Genomic DNA, 20,234 nt, shown 5'->3' on the forward strand with positions numbered 1-20,234 from the left:
AAACCAGCACTTCGAACTGGGCCTGGAAACTAACTGGTAGCCAATGCAGTGACGTCAGGTGTCCTGTTAGGTGTTCAGACCCATCTTGTCCCCATCAGCCATTTGGCCACTGAATTCTGCACCTTTTGCAGCTTCAAAGTTCAGCCACCTACTGAAGTGAATGGAAACAGTGTAAGAGCAAAGCAGTGCTCTTCTGCAGTTCTTGTGAGAACATGAGATGAGGCCTGCTGGCTCAAAACATCCAAACTGGCATGCTGTTTCCCACAGTGGCCTAGAAGGGCATGGAAGGATCAACTCTTGTATGATTCTGTGTGCCCAGCAGCTGATTTTGGGGGGCATCTGATCCTCTGGTTGGTGCACACTGCTTTGAATGAGAAGAGGGCTACTGATCTAGCGTTATGGTTTAATGACATCCACTGGTAGATTAAAAGACTCTTTCTGTTGAGTGGTGGCAAACATCTAAACATGGTGTACATCAGTATGAAAGTTCAGCTTAGCTCTCCAGGTACCTCCCATTCATTTTAGTGAGAAACTTCCAAGTGTCTGGAATGGGCTGGAATTTGTTTGTTTGTTTTTGAATAAATATAAGGAAAAAATAACTAGATTCTTCTTAGTAAATCTGCACTTCCTGCTCACTGGGAAAGAAGACATGAAACAGCAAAGAGAAGGAAAGGTTGTAAGAGAGCATCAATCTGAATAGCACTGGCTATTTGGAGGTGGCTCAGGGAACATATATTTAAAAGTGATAGTCACATGTTCTGCTTTATGTAGACACCATACAATTCAATTCTCTATTCTGAGAAAAGTCACAGGCCTACTATAGCAACCACAAAACGGAGTTCAGAGTTTTATGGCTTGAGAACATGGTGGTTCAACATTGGCACGAGAGCACCACCTTGCGGTGAAAAGAAATAACTTCCTAATCTAATTTTGGCTTCCCATAACACTTTTTATTAGGGTTGATGGCCATTAAAACATTTCTAGTTTAAATGTGAAAGACTCTCGATCCATTTTCTCAAATCTCTGGCAAGATGCTATGTCCCTGTTCCCCTGTGAAATCTTACTTATCACAAGGTGATATTTATCAGCTGACTACTCCTTCCCCTTATCTGAAACAATTTTTTGCCTTGCCCTACTAACATCAACACCAACACAAAACAGATCCTTTCATAAGCCCACCAGACCACAGTTTATGAAGGAAACATGTTTTGAATTAGATATAGCGTGCTTGCAAACCCTGTGCTGAGATGCTTGCTGCTCATTCATGCAAGTTTTTTTTTTTTTATAATCCACATGGTGTTGTCTGCATCAAAATGCCAGCACTTTATATTCCCACTTCCCCAATTAATCTGGATTTATCCTTCACAGGAAAATCTAATGCGTATTTAAGATTATTATTTTTAACCCGTTTGAGGTATCCGAATACTCACCTGCAATATTAAATAAACCCCTATCTAGAAGCACTAATAGTCTGCCTCACTGTACATGCAACAGGAAAACCCACTCAGTCATAAAGCTGACTACAGTATGTGACCTTGGCTCAGTCCCTCATTCTCAACCCAAAAAACTTCACAGGGTTATTCACAGAATAGAATGGAGTGGGAGAGTGAATAGAAGTGTAGTGTAACAGCTTTATATGAAGAAATAAAAAGGGAGGAAACACTGATTCCTGAAACTAACCCTTGATTTGCAGCCCATGGTCTTCTTACAAGAGTGTACCTGGATTCACATGTGCACAACCGGCACTCATGTCTGTGTATATACACACTGCTGAGAGGTTTAGGATCTTCTGCTGAAGTTATAATGCACACTTGTTTATGAGTATGTGTTTTACTTTTAACCATATGTCCCCAAGAAGCTCACACACAGAGGAATAAAGAAAGCTTGTTTGAGCCTGGATAGCTCAGTTGGTTAGAGCACGGTGCTCATAACACCAAGGTTGCAGGTTTGATCCCCATATGGGACAGCTGTATTGCAGGGGGTTGGACTAGAATGATCCTCAGGGTCCCTTCCAACATTACAGCTTTATGATTCTATGATTACATGAAATAAAAGTGACTATTTAAATTGCAAAAACTGCAGTTTAAGCAGGCAGCAACTCCTGCAACATCTGAAGAGTGATGGATTCCCTACAGGAATGGAGACATGACAATTTTGCCATAAACCCTAGCTAGAAGTATAAAGGGGGAGGAAGGAAAGTATACCTGTTCTTAAAGTGAAGTGGAAGTGTGCTGAGTCTTGGGGAGCACTGTGTAAGTTCTGTCCTGTTGGGGCTGGAAGAGATAGCTGCCTGTCAGCAGAGCCAGCTGCCTACTGGGAATCTGGGGTTTTAAAAATAACATTCTTTCTAGCAGGAAAGGGAGGGAATTTAAAATGAACAGTGGCCTACCCCTTTCTCACCTTGACCATCCTAGTGAGAAATGGCTAAAACGTGGTCATCCCATTAGTTTCTCGCTCTGTGTGTGTTCTGCTTAACAAAAGGGTGAATGACTTGAGACAGTGAGCGGTTAACTGAAGTGGCCGTCTCTTTGGCTGCCTCCTGTACCATCATTAGCTTGAAGGCATCCATTCAGGAGTTTGAATAGACTTTGCTAGCAACTTGATGTGATGTATGGTAGTGATGTATGGAAGTATGGAAGTGAGAGCTGGACCATAAAGAAGGCTGATCGCCGAAAAATTGATGCTTTTGAAATATGGTATTGGAGGAGACTCTTGAGAGTCCCATGGACTGCAAAAATATCAAACACTATCCATTCTTAAGGAAATCAGCCCTGAGTGCTCACTGGAAGGACAGATCATGAAGCTGAGGCTCCCATACTTTGGCCACCTCATGAGAAGAGAAGACTCCCTGGAAAAGACCCTGATGTTGGGAAAGATGGAGGGCACAAGGAGAAGGGGGCGACAGAGGACAAGATGGTTAGATAGTGTGCTTGAAGCTACCAGCATAAGTTTGACCAAACTGCAGGAGGCAGTGGAAGACAGGAGTGCCTGGCATGCTCTGGTCCATGGGGTCACGAAGAGTCGGACACGACTAAATGACTAAAAAACAACAACAGCAACTTGAATTGCATATGTTGACTTTTCCAAGGTATGAAGTATTTCCTGAGATGAGGCCAGTATCAGGCTCCTACCAAAGTCAAGCAAGGCTCAAGGTGGAGAATCTCATGTCATGTTTAGGTTAAACAGTGGTGGACTTGGGTAATACAGTGCCCTGCGCAAATCTCATGTCATGTTTAAGTAAAACAGTGGTGAACTTGGGTAATACAGTGCCCTGCGCAAGGCCAATAAATTATGCCTCCCCACAGCCCTCGTGCTGCCTTCCCAAAGGCGGTTAAGGAAGGCACAGTGCTTTGGGAAGGAGGTGTGAGGCTCTGGCAGGTTCCTAGAGCCCTCCCAGGGTCCTAGAGCCCTCTCAAAGCTGGCAAAGTGCTAACCAGGCTTTGGGAAGGAGGAAGGAGGACTCGAGGACCTTGTCAGGGCCTCATGCCTGCTGGCGACCCCCTTGGCTGAGCGCTCAGTAAAACACCAATCAGCAATGAAATGTAAATAAAACCATGGGGTTTGCTTTTAAGGTACCATATCTAACTTTGGGACACTGGTTGAGAAAAGATTATCAGAGGGTTATCCTCTGATACTATAGTTTTCTGATTCTTGCTATTCTTTTCCTGGGCTTGAAATGTATTTGTCTGCCCAGACTTGAGTGAGCCATGCCAAAGTCGCTAACCTTGAAAGGTCTTACATCAGTGATATATGAGTTGTTGAATTTGCGTCAAGCTTCCACCCATCCTGTAGAGCTGTTGTTTCCAAATCTCCCCTTTTTTGCACCTGTTACGTTGAGAGTGCCATTTAAATCAATCTGCAGATCAATGTTATATCCAGACTCTAGCAGGAAAGACAGCAGCTATTTATATCTCTTCTTGTGATCCTAGTAAATATGTTTAAATGCACGTTATGACATGAAGGATTAGGAGTTGAAGGATATAAATATAGTGTGTGTGTGTGTGTGTGTGTGTGTGTGTGTGAGAGAGAGAGAGAGAGAGAGAGAGAGAGAGAGAGAGAGAGATGTGTTCCCTGTGAAATGACCAAAAGCGACAGGTTTGTACTAGGATGAGATTCAGAGTAATTCTGGGGAGGTTACAATGTATAGGACCTTTTAGTAAGAGGGCAATGAAAGAAGTATATCAAATCATTGATAGTGTGGAGCACATGCACAGAAAGCGAAGCTTTCACCCTTCTTCTTTCATAATACTAGAACTTGGGACCTCCCAATGAAGTTGAATATTGGAAAATTCAGAAAATATTTCTTAACATACTAGATACTGTATTTTTCGCTCCATAGGGCGCACCTGACCATAAGGCGCACCTACTTTTTTTTTTGGGGGGGGAATTCAAGAAAAAAAATATTATTTAAAGGGAGAGCTGAGCAGAGCCTGTATGCATCCCAGGCTCTGCTCAGCGCTCCCTTTCATGAGCCCTATGGAGCGTGTGTGCGGCGCTTGCAGTGCGGCGCTTGCAGTCAGTGACAGGCTGCCCTTCTCCCTCCTTGAGGAAAAGCCCCCAAGAGCCACACACACACACTGTGCAGCTCTTTAAAGGGAGTGTGGCTCTTGGGGGCTTTTGCGGGAGGTGGGGAAGTGAGAGAGCCTCGCTCTGTCCCTTCCCCCACCTCCCACAAAAGCCAGGGTTAGCTGCGCGAAGCCTCCCCAGGGCAGTGGGATGAAGGCTCCCTGCTGTCCTGCAGAGGCTTCACGGGCTACCCCAGAGCTGCTCCCAGAGCTTGCAGGATTGGTAGTGGGAGAAGCCCGGCTTCCCCCCTCCCAGCCCCAGGGACCACACATTCGCTCCATAAGACGCACAGACATTTCCCCTTAGATTTTAAGAGGGGGAAAGTGCATCTTATGTGTGCTGGTCCCGCGGGGAAGGTTACCGTTGGCGTAGTCAAAGTCCGGTCCTGGGTCACTAGCCTGGAAACAGTTCACAAGGAGCGGGGCGAGGTCCGGAGCAGGAAGCCGGGCGGGGAGAGGAACACTGGAGGGTCAGGTCTGGGTCCGGGCAGGAACAGGTACTCAACAACAACGTTGCTCCCGCAACCTGGGACCGGGCTGACTGGCCTTTATCTTCTCTGAGGCCAGGGGCGGTCCCGGCCCCCAGGAGACCCGCCTCTCCTGGCCTTAAGGTGAGCACTCCTCCTGGGAGAAACCAGTTCCCTTCGCCTCTCTGCCCTAAGCCTCTGCAGTTCAGGAGAGGCTGAAGGGTTAGTGGGCCCAGGGGGAGACTCACCTGTAGGCACTGAGTCCTCAACCACCTCTGGAGCCAGAGTGGATTCACCTGGTGCCTGCTCCTGAGGATCCGGCACAGGTGCAGGTGCCTCAGAACCAAGGCCCTGCCCCAGTTCAGCTGGCCCTGGAGGCGGGGACTCCTGTGCAGGCTCGGATTCCTCCGGTTCACCCTCTGAATCGGATTCCCAGGCCATCACATTATGGAGCGAAAAATACGGTTTAAAACCTCCACAATAGGGCTTCCAGTTTTTGCTGCCATGGTGAACCACGGTCCCTACGATAGCAGACCCCAGGCATGCAGCCAGTTAAGGATAATTTGAGAGTAATTATCCTTGCAAGCCCCCCCCCCCACGACTGCTTTCACTCACAGATTGTCTGGTACCTGCCTCCACTCCTACAGAATGCAGGGGGGAGGGGACGCTGAGTGCATAGCCTCCTCACACATCGGAAACTCTCCAACGTGGTCCCCATGAGTGGAGATTCTTCTGTTTTATAAGATATATCAGAATTTGGACTTAAGAAACTGGCATGTTCTGGAAAAAGGAGAAAAATTAACCTGCTAAATGATTCAGCCACCAAGTGCCAAGGTCTTGATCTGGAAAAGATTTTTGTCGTAATTGGATCGGTATGTGGTGGAGAGAACCCTTTGTTTTGTCTTTATATATTCACTATGCTGTTTTACGATTTGGCAGCTCTTCACGGAAGAAAAAAAAGTTAGTTACTAATGGATTGTAATTATTAATGGATAGCAATTATTAATGGAGGGAATCAACAAGAACTTTATAATGCTTATGGATTAATTGAAAAAATGGAACTGTGTGGAAAATCTTGGGATGTTCTGTGGCAATACCCTCCTACGGAGGACTCTAACTTTGATTTATTATGGTGTTGGCGAGATATCCGCTTGTTATCGGATGGGAAAGTATTCAAAGAAAACGCTGGAAGTCTACCTGGAGTAATGGTCAGATGTCAGACCACTTTCGGTTTTAAGAAAAGCATGATGGTGAAAGGTCTCTATGCAGTAAAATTGAGTCCTTGGAGTGTGGGGGGAATGCCAAAAATGATTGACTGCAACCGGAAAGGAAGGTTGAATGTTTTTTTTAAAAAAAATCCGCACAGAAAGTTACCAGGTATTAACTCCTCTTGCAAATTAAAGGATATGGAACAATTAAATACGAACAAAAGTCAACACATCAGTGGCTGTTAAAATAAAGGATCAACGCCGGAACTGTATTTTTTGGATTAAATAAGCAAATTGGAGTGGGAACAAGGAATCAACATCTCCTAAAAATCTCCTAAAATCAGAACATGGGAAGTCAACCAAAATGTTTAATTTGGAATCTGACAATTGGCTTTTTAAATTGAATTATGATTTGGTATTGTATTAATGTGGTCTATATTGTTATTAATGAAAAATTAATAAAAAATATTATGATGAAACCTCTACAATATATGGTGATGGCCATTAAGCTACATGATTTTAAAAGGAATCTAAATCAATTTATGGAAGATAAGGGTTATCAATTGCTGCTAGTAAATGATAACTATACTACCTCTAGAATTGGAAGCAGTATTCCAGCTGTGGCCCTCATATCCCGCTTGTGGCCTTCCCAATGGAATCTGCTTGGCCACTCTACTTATGTTCTTTTGCTAGGTCCAAGCTATCTGAAAGAACATGTTCTCTCATATGAACCTGCCCAGGGTTTAAGATCTTTGGAGGAGGCCCTTCTCTTGTTCCCACCACCCTCAGGGACGCTTGATAGGGATGTGGAAAAAAGGGCCTTTTTGGTGGCTGCTCCCACCCTTTTAAACTCCTTCCCTGGAGAAGTTAGACTGACTCCCTCTTTCTCATACTTCCAGGAGCAGGTGAAGACTTTCTTGCTCTAAGTCCCCCGAGTCCCTGTCAGGGAAAATTTCTCTGATACCTGAGATGTCACACACAAAACAGCATAAAAGAAAGAAACAATAGCAAGTGAGATGGGAAGGCTTATGTTGCTTGCTCCACTGTATTTACCCAAAGCACTCCTTCTGTTTGTGAACTTTTTGATACATGCCTCTTTTTCCCAGAACTATGTCCCAGTCCATCCAGAGATGGAGCTATAAGAGCACTGTTGAGGGCAGCACAATTCAGCATACAGGACATCCATGAACTATGCTTTACTCACTGGCTTCAGTTATTTTCTGGAGTTAATGTACGGTTCAAGATTTCCCTGTAGTGACCTTCTTCTTCCTTAACCATCTTGCAATAAATGACGTATCATGCTACTGAATGATAATCGCTGTGTCAAATGAGAATGTTCTGGTTTATTGAAGTCAATGAAGCAGAAGTAAGAAAACCAATGGAGTAAGGCTTTCACCTGAGCTCTGAAACAAGAACACTGGGGTAGGGAACCTTTGGCCTGCCAGATAACGCTGAACAAAAACTCCCATCAGCCCCAGCAAGCATGGCCAGTGCATAGCTGTCAACATTTCCCCTTTTTAAGGGAAATTCCCTTATTCTGAATAGGATTCCTCGCAAGAAAAGGGAAAAGTTGACAACTATGGACCAGTGGCCTTGGATGGTGGCAGTTGTAGCTCAGCAACATCTGGCAGGTCAAAGGTTCTTGACACCTGCATAAACAAAGGAATGGGAGGATGGTAACTGCATGTCATTCAAGAAGTGACTTGCCTTATGAACATTCCTTCTTTATTACAGCATCATGGAAAGTAAGAGGCGGGAGGGTCATTTCTTCTACTTGATAGTCCTCTATTTGAAGGACTCTACTCTCCATTAAATGTCCAGTTTAAAGACCAAAAAATGAGGGTACAGCAGAGGCATTGAATTTGTTCATCAACAGGTAATATCTGGACAGCACACTTGAGTAGTGACACACAGGCCACCAAGCCAATCCACTTCAGTTTGGTAAGTCACATCCTACCTCACTGTGGTCAGATGTCCTGTATTTCTATGTAAGTAACAGTAATTCTAAATTTGCAGAGGTTTTGCACATCTTTTTTAGGGGACACATGGCAACTCTTAAGCAGTCACCCTAGTAAGACATTAGAACTTTTAACAGCATACTAAGTAATAATAATAATAATAATAATCTGGGCGGCCCCCCAACAGAACACCAATAACAATAATAAAAAAGCAACAACATCAAACATTAAAAACTTCTCTAAACAGCGTTGCTTTCAGATGGCTTCTAGAAGTCAGACAGTTGTTTATTTCCTTGACATCTGAAGGGAAGGGCATTCCATAGGGTGGGTGCCACTATTGAGAGAAGGCCCTCTGCCTGGTTCTCTGTAGCTTCACTTCTTGCAGTAGCATTTCAAGACAGAGATATCAGCTATGACTTAATCCATTGCATTATATATAGCTATTCTGTTCCAAAGGAATACAAATCCTGGTTAAGTGCCAAGACTCCTGGAATTTCGGACATCTCTTGGCAGAGATTGGGGTGGCCAGCAGCAATATACTCAAAGGCACAATAACATTTAGCCATGAGCAGAATTAGAATGGAGGACAGGCTGATGTTACACAAGGGCCTTGATGTTTTCTGGCTTCTGTTTCATATAGCATGGATTTACTAGATTTTGCATGGAAACCTGAATGATTTGTAAAATAGCTGCTTGTGTCTCTGGGTGGTATGCAGCATGGGATTACGGAAAGGAAAAATAGTGTCTCCATATTAGCAAACGATTGTCTGAGAGCTATTCAAATAAAGCAAACCAATAAATTTTTCAGATCAATTCTTTTGCTAGAAATGATACTTTTTCAAGGCATGCTTTTTCAAGGCAAGAATGTAAAGGACTATAGTTGTCAAAGTATTCTCTGTTCGGGGTTCCTTTTAATGTCACATAAATACATTCCTGCATGCATTTAAGGACAGTTCATTTGCTCTTGAACCAAATGGCATTTTACATAGTCATTTTGCTTCGGAATCCCAGCTAGTCCTACAATGGGGTTTTGTTTTGCTTTCAACCAATTGAACTTTAACTATATTTACTAACTGTTCAATGGCCCTGTTTAAAAACTCTGTGTGTGCATGTGCCATGCACATGGTGGTATGAGTTTCCCTTCAAAACTTTGGAATAATCACAAATATTGTTTGTCAGACACTGCCTCAACTCACTTTCTGCCATTACTAAGCAGGACTGGATGAAATGTTAGTTGGAATTATTCCTTGTATAATCAAGTTTGCACCCACATTTACACACTTCATAAAAGCAATGTACAAATTGACCCTAAGTCATCCATTTTTGAAAGAAAAAAAGGGGTTGAGTTGGTTCCCTTTTTTCAAATAGGTTTCAGATTTTTGCAAATAACAATGGAAGAATCAACCTACCACCACCGAAAAGGCAAGATCCTTAATCAGCAACCAGTTGACACTTTAGTTGCAAGCTTACAAAATTTTTAGTCATATCAGGGCTTGCAGTCCAAAATTTGATAGCAGTTCAGTTATCAGCCGTTGGTTAAAAATGGTGTTATGAAGTCAGTGATGGGGGGGGCGGCGGCTGCCTTTTGTATGAGATGCATCAGCTATATTAATTTTGTTTCCTTTGGACATGCTATGCCAGAGATACGTTTCCCATTCCTGTTTCTTTCATTTCTCTAGAAACTGATTTGCATCACTAGCATCTTCTAATCTCATAAAGTAATCTATAGGCCAGGGATCTGGCATGTGTCATTACAAGTCTGAGCAGACATTTCCAGTAAATACAGTTTTCGTTTTACACTTAAAAACAGATACTGAGATGACTCAAAACATGTGGTGATTTGCTTGCGAACTTTAAAAATTTGATTTCATGAAGTAGGAGCAGTTGTCTGTGTCTGAACAGCAGGGTTGAAAGTCTTTACCAATGAAAGGTCAACATTCCAACAGATACGGCTGGAATCATTCATCTTCTTTCACAGAATGCAAATGATCATTATGAGATAGGTCACCAGGCTTCTGTTTAGGAAACAGGGAAATGTGAAAAGTGCAAACAGGCATCAGAGGATATGGATTCTGCTGGGCCCTTACTGAAGAAACCTTGCAAGGGTGCTGTTTTAACACCAGGAATCAACATTCAAGTGAAATGATAAAAGCAAAGTAATAACACTCTCAATATATACAAAAGAATCTCTTCACCCTTCATATAAAAGGAAATGGGAATGGGATTTAGCAAATATTGGGTTAACAATCATCGAAGTAGAATGGACATGGGCATTAGAAAACATTCCAAAAATGCTTATTGGTGTGAACCTGAAAGACAATATTAAAATAGTACTTAATTCTACACAGCATTAGTAAAAAAATTGTCCAAAACATGCAGCTCTACAGTTCTATGATTCTGTGCATTGTCTTGGAGCTAAAATATAATTAAGGCAGATTTAATGCATGTTTTATGGAGTTGTAAAAAAAATAATGAGGGACGCGGGTGGCGCTGTGGGTAAAACCTCAGCGCCTAGGACTTGCCGATCACATGGTCAGCGGTTCGAATCCCCGCGGCGGGGTGCGCTCCTGTCGTTCGGTCCCAGCGCCTACCAACCTAGCAGTTCGAAAGCACCCCCGGGTGCAAGTAGATAAATAGGGACCACTCCAGTGGGAAGGTAAACGGCGTTCCGTGTGCTGCGCTGGTGCGCCAGATGCAGCTTGTTGCACTGGCCACATGACCCGGAAGTGTCTGCGGACAGCGCTGGCTCCCAGCCTATAGAGTGAGATGAGCGCACAACCCTAGAGTCTGGCAAGACTGGCCCATATGGGCAGGGGTACCTTTACCTTTACCTTTAAAAAAAAATAGTGGTGCATTTCTGGACAGAAGTACTGGATTCAAGCTTAAGTCTGATTCCTCAAGGTGCTAATTTACAGGGGAGCCTATGCATGCAGGACAGACTCCCCTCATCAGGCCATCCCACCACAATGCATTGATGACAGGAACAGTGGTGACAGAGAGGCAATGGTGGGGGACATTCTTACCCCAGCACAATGAACAATCATGTGAGGCAAGTATGTTTATGTATACTTTGTTGTTTAGTCATTTATTTGTGTCCGACTCTTCGTGACCCCATGGACCAGAAGCCTTTAGAACAACGTGCCCTAGCAGGAATGAATGTTCCTGCTATTGCCCCATTAAAAGTGGAGGAAGTTGTCTTGCAGTTCCTCCTGTGGCTCCCAGAGTGAATGTTCCTGCTATTGCCCCATTAAAACTGGAGGAAGCATTCTTGCAGTTCCTCCTGTGGCTCCCAGATAACATCAGACCAGGCCATTAGTGAACTAGACCTGCAAAAATACTGGCCAGGATGGTGCCAAGGACGCGTGGCTTTAAGCCAATCTGTGCCATTTGCACTCAACCTTGGGTTTTAAATATGGACGGGAGACAGTGTGGTTACATTTCCAGATCACTTTTCTTGGGGCAGTTTGGAATCCTTCTCTTCATGCCGTCTCAGATAGAAGTCTGATTTCATCTTGTGTATCAGATTCTGTGGTGTAGCTGATAAACAACACCTCTCCCAAGTCATCAGGTCAATCAACTGAAGAGAAAGGGGAGGGGTGATCTCTGTCTCCATTGTGGTGCTGAGATTTGGCAAAAAGGCCAAGACCTTCCTGCCCAACCCACCCGCATGGTGGGGATGGGGGGAAAAAGAAAAAAGAAAAAAGAAAATCACTCTGGTTGTGCAGGTGTGCTCTACCATTTTAGGCCATTTCTGCCAAATTAGGTTGAGGGTCTGGCTGGGGATTCACAGAAGAAAGCTTGGCAGACCAGATCAGACACATGAGCTGTCAACTGATCATTGATAATGTAGTGCACTGAGGACCGGATCTGAACATGGGAAGCCATAGTGCAAATCTCACTCACAGGCAAGCTCATCAGATGACCTTGTGCATGTCACTGTCTTTGAGTTAAAAATGCCTTGCTTATAGATATGAAGATTTGCCTTCCATGGTCAAAGCCAAATGACAGACAGACTATCCTTAAGGCATATGAGATTCAGAAGAATTGAAATCAAGGCTCAATCTTATTTTACTCACATCTGACTTCTTTCTCCTTTCCTACAGGTCAAATTTGCCATGGCGCTCTGGACCATTATTCTTCCTCTCCTACTAATCCTTTCTCTTTCTGATGGCTTTCCTGATGATGAGCGTATCAAGGAATGTGGAGCTCACTATGCTGAGCTGGTTAAGAACCTATGCCAAGGTATGTTTTCTGTTGCCTACCACAGATAATTTGCTTATGACTGCTTTACCAAACTCAAATTTATTTCTTGTTCCTTGTTCCTTGTTTCTTGTTTTATTACCTTTTATTTCTGATTAGCTTTTATTTCATGGATTAGCTTCTTATTGCATTTTGAATATGCTCTCAGTGACTTTCAGCTCTTCATGGTAAAGAAGAATTTACTTAGCTAGCAAGCTTTCAGTAGGCAGAGAATATCTGGAGAATAGTCAACATCAAACTTTACATAGGAAAGTTTGGGGAGCTAATAAGCTATACTTCAAACTCATTCATCAGTTATTTCAGAACAGTGGCCAGGTATCAATGCATAAAACCCCCCAAGAGCTGGTCAGTTCTCATTTAAAATAAGCAAAACACTAAAATTCAAATAAAACTCACAAATGGCTACAAACAAAACTGCTTGATTCTAAAGTTGACAATCTAGGCACACTTACTTTGACGGAAGCCCAACGCTGAACTCAGTTGGAGTAAACAAGTGCAGGATCAGCCCTAAATGTCACCACATTTCCAAAATATCAGCTCTTTTCACTAACCTTGCCAAGATCCCTGATTCACATAGCCTGAGCTTTGCGTAAATCCACAGGTACATGGCTTCCCTGAGTCAATCTTGTCTCATAGGAGGGGAGAATCTACTCATGTTTACACCTGTTATGAAAGTTACCTCCATGGGAGACAGAATGGGTTAAGGATGGCATCCTGCATATGTCCGAAACCTGCATATGTCTGAAATGGCTTATTGGTCACTTGCTCTGCACCCCCCGTATGTTGACTTGTAAGGCAAGGAAAATAGGAATGATAGGGTCAAGTCCTGCTAGCGTTGACTAGTAGGCTTGAGAAGGACTACTTCTCTACTTGAAGGAAGCCCCATAGTTCTGGCCAAATGTACATAAGGCCTGAAAGATGCATGTACGAGAGAGTGACTTCAGCTTTCATACAGAATACTATATTTTAAATATAGATCTCCCATTCTCCTGCAGGAGGTGTTTCTGGGAGCATTGGAGAAGAGTGCTGTACCACTGACTGCTCCTATAAGGAGATAAAGGAACGCTACTGTCCCTGAACAGTGTCTATGCGTGCATGGAGAAATAAGCACTTTGCTATTGTGGCTTTAAAGTAATTGAAATAAAGTGCTACCAATAGAAATATAAGCAGCCATTGTGCCTGATTATGTATGTATGTCTGGAAGTTATGTACTGTATTTCATCAGTGCTGTATTATTTTAAAATCCCTAGATTTCAGAAGAAAATTATTGCAACACTCTTTCCTTCCTTTTTTAAAAAAAGAAAATCTTTGCCTTTGCTTCCAGGCCCCAAAGGGGGCCCCCAAAACACCATCCAGCTTTTAAAATAAGCTGTTAGAATTCAGTACATAGGTTAAGAAGTCCTTTGTGCCAAGGGTGTAAAAAGGGGTTGGATTAGATGTGGCGAGGTGTTTCCTCACTGCAGACCTGGGGGAACAATTAGGATGGTCCACCCCAGAGACTGAATCTAGTTCATTTCCAGAGGCCCTCCGGGGAGTTCCCTATACAGTGGTACCTCGGGTTAAGTACTTAATTTGTTCCGGAGGTCCGTACTTAACCTGAAACTATTCTTAACCTGAAGCACCACTTTAGCTAACGCGGCCTCCTGATGCTGCCGCGCCACCGGAGCACGATTTCTATTCTCATCCTGAAGCAAAGTTCTTAACCTGAAGCACTATTTCTGGGTTAGCAGAGTCTGTAACCTGAAGCGTATGTAACCTGAAGCGTATGTAACCCGAGGTACCACTGTACCTGCTTCTATTGAAGCCCTAATAATTTCGTGGGAAAGACCCTCACTAAGAAAGGGAAAATACACCCCCATAAAATATGACATGGATTTGCCAGAAATATGCAAATGTTAATTTATACATAAAGGTAAAGGTAAAGGTACCCCTGCCCGTCAGGGCCAGTCGTGACCGACTCTAGGGTTGCGTGCTCATCTCGCTCAAGAGGCCGGGAGCTGGCGCTGTCCGAAGACACTTCCGGGTCACGTGGCCAGCGTGACGAAGCTGCATCTGGCGAGCCAGCACCAGCGCCGCACACGGAAACGCCGTTTACCTTCCCGCTATAAAGCGGTCCCTATTTATCTACTTGCACTTAGGGGTGCTTTCGAACTGCTAGGTGGGCAGGAGCTGGGACCGAACGACAGGAGCTCACCCCACCACGGGGATTCGAACCGCCGACCTTTCGATCAGCAAGTCCTAGGCTCTGTGGTTTAACCCACAGCGCCACCCGCGTCCCTCCATTTATACATACTTGTGCAAATTTAGTTATACTTGCTGTAATTTAAATAGGCTATAATGCCTCTCCTTGTAGTTGGGAAGATTATACACAGCTAGCTGCAATTGGAACTTGCCAGAGACTTGACACAGCTGACCCACATCTCCAAGCAGCTTCACATCTGTGGAGGGGGGCCCTATTCCTCCTTGGCATACTATAAAGTGGAAGAGAAAGTAGAAGGGATAAAGTAGCCAGGGGAGCAGTACAGATTTGGAGGGAAGAGATACAGTGGCACCTTGGTTCTCAAACTTAATCCGTTCCAGGAGTCTGTTCGACTCTCAAAATGGTTCGAAAACCAAGGCACTGCTTCCGATTGGCTGCAGGAGCTTCCTGCACTCAATCGGAAGGTGCGGAATCCGTGCTGGACATTCGGCTTCCGAAAAACATTCACAAACCGGAACACTCACTTCTGGGTTTGTGGCATTCAGGAGCCGGTTTTCTCGGGAGCCAAGTCATTTGAGTACCAAGGTGCCACTGTACTTTAAAAGTGAAGCATGCAGAAAGTAGAAAACAACAGAAAACTTTTTCCGAGCCCAAAGAGCACACCTTCTAGGGACAGAAGTTGAGGGGAAAGAGAAATTACTTTATGCAGAAACCTCAGGGAGGGCTCTTTACTTAGAGCACACACACCCCGCCCCCTGGTGAATCCCTGTGGGTACCAAGTCTGTTCTTTCTACAGCTTAACATGTATTAAATAATAAAAAATAAGAGCAGTCTCTTCCCTCCTAACAAGTCAAAAGAAACAGAGACAGGTAGGGATGGGAACAGGTAGCTCACTTGCCATAGGGCCTTTCTGCCAAGGAGGAGGAGAATTAATCAAGGGAATTTGCACAAATAGCTTGTCAGTGTCAATGGTGCTAAAGAGCAGAAAAGAGGTCCTTCCTGCTGGGGAATTTTCTTTATCGTTCTCCAAGTTCTCAACTACAGCATAAATAAAGAATCAGTGCTTTGTTGTAGCCAGATTTTCAAGGGTACAAATCTGATGGCATTCAGTAAGGAATCATAAAACCCACTGACAAATCATAAAACCCACTGACAAATACCCCTTCCTCTTGGTTCATGTGGGAACCAATGACACTGCAAGCAATAGCCTCCAGAAGATCAAAAAAGACTATGAGGCTCTCGGCAGGAAATTGAAGCAACTAAATGCACAAATTGTCATCTCATCTGTCCTCCCAGTTGAACGACGTGGCCCAGGGAGAGAGGGGAAAATAGTGGAAGTGAACAGCTGGCTTCGCAAATGGTGTAAACAGGAACGGTTTGGATTCTTAGATCACGGACTGCAGTTTCTTGAAGATGGACTTCTGGCAAGTGATGGGCTGCACCTCACAACGGTTGGGAGAAATGTTTTTGCCAAAAATCTCAGAAACCTCATCAGGAGGGCTTTAAACTGACTAATGTGGGGGAGGGAGACAGTGCTCCTGAAGGTAGGAGTCTATCAATTAATGAAGATGATCATCCAAATGTCATAGACCAAATGGAGCAAACAGCACGCGGACCTAGTGGTGGGAGGAAAAAATCCTTAAATAAGAGACACGGGGGAATGATTAATGGACTTCAATGTCTGTACACTAATGCGCAAAGCATGGGAAATAAACAAGATGAGCTTGAGCTCTTGGTACAGCAAACTAAATATGACATAATAGGCATCACTGAAACCTGGTGGGATAAGTCCCACGATTGGAATGTAATAATGGGGGGATACAATCTATTTCAGAGAAACAGACCAGACAAGAAAGGAGGAGGAGTGGCGTTATATGTCAGGGATGTGTATACCTGTGAAGAGATCCAAGATTTAGATCCTCAAAGCCAAAGTGAGAGCATTTGGGTCAAAATTAAGGGAGAGAAGACCTCATTGTGGGAGTTTACTTTAGATCCCCAAGCCAAACGGAGGACATAGATGATGCCTTCCTGGAACAGATGGCCAAGCATGCAAAAGGAAGGGAGATAGTAGTAATGGGGGACTTCAATTACCCGGATATTTGTTGGACGTCAAACTCAGCCAAGAGCATAAGGTCAAACAGATTCCTCACTGGCCTTGCAGACAACTTCATTGTCCAGAAAGTGGGAGAAGCAACAAGAGGAACAGCCATTTTAGATCTGGTCCTAACCAATGTTGATGACCTGGTTAGTGGGGTAGAAGTGGAAGGATCATTAGGCGCGAGTGATCATGCTCTTCTGAAGTTTACTATACAGCGGAAAGGAGCAGCCAAGCATTCTAGGACTCAATTTCTTGACTTTAAGAAAGCCGACTTCATAAAACTTAGAGAAGTGCTGGGTGAGATCCCATGGACAACAATACTAAAAGGAAAGGGAGTTCATGATGGCTGGGAGTTTGTTAAGAGGGAGATACTAAAAGCACAACGTCAGGCAATACCAATGAGACGGAAACATGGAAGGTGCCTAAAGAAGCCAGGGTGGCTATCTAAAGAACTTTTAACTGAATTAAGATTAAAAAAGGATGTGTACAAAAAATGGAAAAGGGGGGAAACCACCAAAGAGGAATTCAAACAAATAGCCAGCACGTGTAGACACAAAGTCAGAAAAGCTAAAGCACAGAATGAACTCAGGCTTGCTAGAGAGGTTAAAAGCAACAAAAAAGGCTTTTATGGGTATGTTCGTAGCAAAAGGAAGAACAAAGAAACAATGGAGTCACTCAGAGGAGAAGATGGTGAAATGCAAACAGGGGACACAGAAAGGGCTGAACTACTCAATGCCTTCTTTGCCTCAGTCTTCTCCGATAAAGAAAACAATGCCCGACCTGAAGAATTTGGAGCAAATGATTCAGCAAAGGAAACACAGCCCAGAATAACTAAGGAGATAGTACAAGAATATTTGGCTAGTTTAGATGTATTCAAGTCTCCAGGGCCAGATGAACTGCATCCAAGAGTATTAAAAGAACTGGCAGATGTGATCTCAGAACCACTGGCAGTCATCTTTGAGAATTCCTGGAGAACAGGCGAAGTCCCGGCAGACTGGAGGAGGGCAAATGTTGTCCCTATTTTCAAAAAGGGGAAAAGAGAGGACCCAAATAATTACCGCCCAGTCAGTCTGACATCAATAGCAGGGAAGATTCTGGAGCAGATCATTAAGCAAACAGTCTGTGAGCACCTAGAAAGGAATGCTGTGATCACCAATAGTCAGCATGGATTTCTGAAAAATAAGTCATGTCAGACTAACCTGATCTCGTTTTTTGACAGAATTACAAGCCTGGTAGATGAAGGGAACGCAGTGGATGTAGCCTACCTTGATTTCAGCAAGGCATTTGACAAGGTGCCCCATGATATTCTTGTAAAGAAGCTGGTAAAATGCGGTCTTGACTATGCTACCACTCAGTGGATTTGTAACTGGCTGACTGACCGAACCCAAAGGGTGCTCATCAATGGTTCCTCTTCATCCTGGAGAAGAGTGACTAGTGGGGTGCCACAGGGTTCTGTCTTGGGCCCGGTCTTATTCAACATCTTTATCAACGACTTGGATGATGGACTCAAGGGCATCCTGATCAAATTTGCAGATGACACCAAACTGGGAGGGGTGGCTAACACCCCAGAGGACAGGATCACACTTCAAAACGACCTTGACAGATTAGAGAACTGGGCAAAAATAAACAAGATGAATTTTAACAGGGAGAAATGTAAAGTATTGCACTTGGGCAAAAAAATGAGAGGCACAAATACAAGATGGGTGACACCTGGCTTGAGAGCAGTACATGTGAAAAGGATCTAGGAGTCTTGGTTGACCACAAACTTGACATGAGCCAACAGTGTGACGCGGCAGCTAAAAAAGCCAATGCAATTCTGGGCTGCATCAATAGGAGTATAGCATCTAGATCAAGGGAAGTAATAGTGCCACTATATTCTGCTCTGGTCAGACCACACCTGGAGTACTGTGTCCAGTTCTGGGCACCACAATTCAAGAAGGACACTGACAAACTGGAACGTGTCCAGAGGAGGGCAACCAAAATGGTCAAGGGCCTGGAAACGATGCCTTATGAGGAACGGCTAAGGGAGCTGGGCATGTTTAGCCTGGAGAAGAGGAGGTTAAGGGGTGATATGATAGCCATGTTCAAATATATAAAAGGATGTCACATAGAGGAGGGAGAAAGGTTGTTTTCTGCTGCTCCGGAGAAGCGGACACGGAGCAATGGATCCAAACTACAAGAAAGAAGATTCCACCTAAACATTAGGAAGAACTTCCTGACAGTAAGAGCTGTTCGACAGTGAAATTTGCTGCCAAGGAGTGTGGTGGAGTCTCCTACTTTGGAGGTCTTTAAGCAGAGGCTTGACAACCATATGTCAGGAGTGCTCTGATGGTGTTTCCTGCTTGGCAGGGGGTTGGACTCGATGGCCCTTGTGGTCTCTTCCAACTCTATGATTCTATGATTCTATGATTCTAAGGGGAAAACTCATTTCAGGTATAAATTGGAATATTTCTTAAAATAACCAAAAATATAACATAGAGCAATATTTATGACTTTATTTAAATCCCAACATTTCCAACATGCCGATAAAAAGGAGATTTGTCTAGTCTTTAAATATATACCATCAAGCAACTGACCACAAACCACAGGATTCATATTTCAGCTTCCCTGACCTGAGCACACAAAACATTCCTTTGTGCATCCTGTGTAAATTATAGCAGGAAAACACAGTACATAATGCAGTCTCATAAATTCCTTATGAAAACTAATGCTATACATGGGATAATACCTTATATAAGCTATATACAGATCATTTGCAACATTTCCAGAAGTAAATACTAAAAAAACAAAAAACCCATTTATTTAAAGAGCTTTTCCATTATCATCGAAAACACAGACTGAACAACTTAGCTATGCATTCTGGAGGAAATCTTATTCTCTTCTGAACAGCAATTGTATTGATCTCAGCAGGCAATGGAAGCAGAATTAAAGGCTCAGGGATTTTTCTAGGTACACTAATAATAACAGTAAGTACACTAATAATATCAGTGGCAGTATCATGGACAATGAGGTTAATCCAAGGCATGATTATTGCCAAACTGAAAACTTTGACAGCCTGCAAGCATTGGAATGCATTGAAACCAGCTCAAAATTTAACATTATGTGATTTGATGGCAACATCCCAATAAAAGCACCAAGACTCATCACAGGAAAAGCAGAAGCATGACTGACATATACTTCTCCTTTGCACAACTCTTTTATTTCATGCTTAGGAGGCTTATTGGAGGGATTGACTCAGGAATCCCCTCATCCTGGGGTTAACATTGACATTGTTGCACACATATTTTTTTTTTAGCTTTAGGGCAGTGGTTCCCATTCCCCACCCCCACTCCCATGGACCACTTGGAAATTGTTGGGAATTATATTTCCCTGCCTGTTGTCGCAAATGTAATGTGCTGTACAATTTTTGGTTGTGTTTTGATTGTTTCTTTTATTTCTGATATTGCATTTTACTCTATCGCATTTTGAATTCCATAGA

General features: G+C 43.6%; 1 protein-coding gene across 1 annotated transcript in view; it reads right to left on the reverse strand.

Annotated features, from left to right (window-relative positions):
• The window catches only part of MYCT1 (MYC target 1), a 47,381-nt gene that overhangs the window by 16,520 nt on the left and 10,627 nt on the right, over positions 1 to 20,234 (reverse strand). The window lies entirely within an intron of this gene.

Source organism: Podarcis vaucheri (assembly GCF_965113315.1).
Source record: "Podarcis vaucheri genome assembly, chromosome: 3".
Classification (NCBI taxonomy): Eukaryota; Metazoa; Chordata; class Lepidosauria; order Squamata; family Lacertidae; genus Podarcis; species Podarcis vaucheri.